The sequence below is a fragment of the Notechis scutatus genome, chromosome 4 (genome assembly GCF_049901735.1).
Source record: "Notechis scutatus isolate UNSWTSFEM ecotype Mainland chromosome 4, rNotScu1.2, whole genome shotgun sequence".
NCBI classification, from domain to species: domain Eukaryota; kingdom Metazoa; phylum Chordata; class Lepidosauria; order Squamata; family Elapidae; genus Notechis; species Notechis scutatus.
In genome coordinates, this window is record NC_142012.1 from 166,694,950 (window position 1) to 166,698,849 (window position 3,900).

Below are 3,900 nucleotides of genomic sequence, written 5' to 3' on the forward strand. Positions count from 1 at the left end.
ATGCCAAAGGACATGACCGAGAAGGAACTGCCAGAAGAATCATGTGAGCTGGAAGCTGCCGCAGTCCTCCCCAAGTCCTGCCTGCAACTCCTGGACAGCCGCAACTGGAAAGAGCGCATTTCCTGCCTCGAGGCGCTGGAGAAGGCCGTGGATGAGATGGAGAACCATCAGGTGCCCTGCCAGGCTCTGGTCCGGCTGCTCCACAAGGACCCCGGCTGGAACGAAACCAAACTCCAGGTGATGCAGAAGAAGCTGCAAATTGTCACCCTCATCGCCCGCAAAGGCAACTTCTCCAGGACGTCCGCCCGCTTCGTCTTGGGGAACCTGGTGGATAAGATTGGAGACGTCATCTGCAGCAGCGACACCAAGGAAGCCCTCACGGCGGTGGCCGAGGCCTGCGGCTTGCCGTGGACGGCCGAGAAAGTCGCCGAAGCTGCCTTCTTGCAAGACAGCCCCAGGACTCACGCAGAAACGCTCAACTGGCTCTCGGAAGCCATCCGAGATTTCGGCTTCGACGGCCTGGAGGCCAAGATGTTTGTCAGCTACATCAAAGCTTCCTTGTCGGCGGCCCATCCGGACGTGCGGAGCTCCGCATTCAACCTCCTCGGCGTGATCTTCCTCTACGTGGGGAGCCCTCTGAGGGTCTTCTTTGAGGATGAGAGGCCCCTTCTCCTGTCCCAGATAGACGCCAGGTTTGAACAACTGAGCGGCCAAAGCCCGCCACCTCGAATCCGAGGGCGCTGCAGGTTCTGTCGAAACTCCGCCAACGAGCAGCAGGGAGGAGATGCGCAACCCTACCGGAAGAGGAACACGGTGGACCTCAGCCAGAAGATGTCCGTCGAGTTGATGTCCAAGGTGCAGGACTCCAGCTGGAAGGTGAGGAAGGAAGGGCTGGAGGAAATCTCCAAGATCCTCCATGACCTCGTCGCCATCCAACCCAACCTGGGAGACCTCCCGCTGGCCTTGAAAGCTTGCCTGCACGACTCCAACAAAGCTCTGGTGAAGCAGACCTTGGTTGTCCTCCAGCAGCTCGCCAAGGCCCTGGGTCCCGGGGCGAAGCATCACGTCAAGACCCTGGGGATGTCCATCCTGGCAGTGCTCAAAGATAGCAAAAGTAGCCTGAGGGCCTTGGCGCTCACCACCCTTGAGGCCTGGGCCGAGCAAACCGGCATGAAGGAATGGCTGGAAGGAGATGAGCTCTTCGCAGATCTGAAGAAGGACACGGTGTCCCCCAGACAGAGCTTCCTGGGCTGGCTGGTGGAGAAGCTACCGTCGTCCAACTCGGCTTCTGCCGACCTTCTCCGTTGCGTTCCTCACCTCTACTCGGCCTTGGAGAATTCGCACGAGGAAACCCGTGCCGCTGCGCAGGAGGCCCTGCCGTTTTCCTTCTCCACCTTGGCTTCGAGAAGATGTGCGAAGCGACCGGCAAGCTGAAGCCAGCTGCCCGAGACCAGGTCCTCCTCCTCTTGGACAAAGTCCAAGAAAGCAGATCTTCCAAGACCACCCTTAGCTTGTCCAGAACCCTTTCCAAGCTCCCACGAGGCAAGTCTTGGTCCAGATCAGACGTGGCTCCTCTTCAACCATGCCTACCAGCCCCTTCCTCCTCGACGGAAAATGTCGGGTCCAACGAGTTGAGCGTGGATGTCCGAAAAGCCATCTCGGAAGGAACTGTTCCCAAAACGAAGCGGTTCCCAGCCACAAAGTCCTCCACCAAAGTGGCCTTAAAAGAAAGTCCCAGCAAGGTAGGCCCCATTTTTATGATTGTCCCCAAAGCCAAAGAGCAGAGGGCCAAGGAGGAGAAGGCCCTGAAAGTCCTCAGGTGGAACTTCAGCACGCCAAGCAGCAAATATATCGAGCAGCTCAAAGCTCAGATGTCTGGCTGCCTCTCCAACTGGTTGCAAGAGGAGATGTTTCATTCCAACTTTCAACACCACATCAAAGCATTGACAGTGATGACCAAACACTTGGAGGCGGAGAAAGATGGGGTCCTTAGCTGCCTGGACCTCATCTTGAAATGGCTCAGCCTTCGGTTGTTTGACACCAACACTTGGGTTCTCATGAAGACTCTAGAGTACCTTCAAAGGCTCTTCCATCTGCTCATGGAGGAGAAGTACCAGCTGACGGATAACGAGGTGTCTTCTTTTCTGCCCTACCTTATCCTGAAGCTGGGAGGAACCAAAGAATCCATCCTGAAAGAAGTCCGGGCAATTGTGAAGCAGATGTTCTTCATCTATCCGGCCTTCAAGACATTCTCATTTCTCCTCGAAGGAGCCCAGGCCAAGAACACCAACCAACGGGTAGGATGTTTGAAAGAGTTGGGATGGATGCTTAAGAAATATGGTCCAGAGGTCTGCCAGCCCAACCCCAGCAAAATTCTGAAAACTCTCCTGGTTTTGACCGGAGACTACAACAACGCAGTCCATACCGCTGCTCTGAAGGTCATCGCAACCGCGCGGGACGTGTTTGGAGTAGAAGCATTCCGGGTGATTGGGAATATCTCGGAGAAACATATGGGCCTTTTGGAGGAGAGCATCAGGGAGGTAGGAGCTATGAATGTCCAAGAGGAGAAAATGGAAAGCCAACTCACCAAGTCTTGTGTAGAAGGTCCCAGGCGGACCATCGCAACTGGAGATCAGATCGAAGACGACTATTCAGATTCTCTTCAGGAGCAGGAGAACGTCAACCAGATGGACATCTCCCCAAACCCCAAACCGGCAGCTGGAGACCCACCAGAGATGAATATGGAGCTTCGGGCTGGGAGTAGGGCCTCGCTGAACGTCAATATGATCATTTGCCACTTGGCTAGCGGTAGCATTGCTACAAGTACGGAGGCCTTAGCCCAGATCCAGGAGATTCTGGAGCAGGAGGACAATGTGGAACTCATGTCCAGCCACATCAACCCGTTTTTGATAGCCACCCTCCGGCAGATGAAGTTCATCCACCATCTCCATGTCACGGCAGAAGAAGAAGCACGGAAGGAACAGGTGGTCGAGTTTTATCACTCTATCACTTGCAACCTGGTCTCCCTCTTCCAGGTAGACCTGTTGGCCCAGGAAGCTTCTGCTGGAGTGCTGAAGGACCTCATCAGTTGTCTCATCAGCTTCTTGTTGGATTCTCCAGTAGAAGAGCTTCCAGAAGAGCAATCCACCAAACTGGTGGTCATGAAGGTTTTGGAGAAGTCCAACCAGACCAGAGTTCTTAGTTCTTTACTTCTGCTTCTTCAGGAGAGCATGACCGCCTCCACGAACCTCTTTGCTTTTTCAGAAATGGTGGCCAAGTGCTTGTGGAAAACAGCCAAGAGGCTTCCTCAGACCATCGACCGCATCTACCTGGACCAGATCCTGCTGGATGTCCACCTATTCATGAAGGTCCTGCCCAAGGAGAAATTAAAGCAATACCAGAGCAATTATCCACTGCGGGCCCTGAAGATTCTTCTCCATACCCTTTGCAAGTTGAAGGGCGAGGAGATCTTGGATCATCTCACGCTGATCGAGGACAGGGGAGACTCCGATTTGGAAGCCAACCTCAGGAAAGTTCTCAGCCACTTTGAGGGACAAGCTGGCATGGACAGAGAGTCGGGCTTGTCTTCTCTAGCCCAGGATGAAGTCAACCAAATGTTGGCTGAAATTTTCAAGAAGATCAACTCGAAGGAAACCGCCAGGGCTGGTCTGGAAGATCTCCACGACTTCAAGGAGAAACATCCCGAAGCTGACTTAGAACCCTACTTGAAAAACTGTTCCCTTCTCTTCCGGAGTTACGTCAAACACGGCTTAGCGGTTATAATGTCCGAGAGGGAAAACAAACAGAAGACCAACGCTTTATCCGAGAACGTTGGGTGAAGTCAATGTCTCCGTCCCCAAATGCCTTAAGTAAGGAATTCCAGGTGCAGAAGAAGAGTCT

The 3,900-nt window shown here is 53.9% G+C and overlaps 1 pseudogene; it reads left to right on the forward strand.

Annotated features, from left to right (window-relative positions):
* Positions 1 to 3,839, forward strand: LOC113429564 (cytoskeleton-associated protein 5 pseudogene; annotated as a pseudogene).
* Positions 3,840 to 3,900: the final 61 nt, after the last annotated feature.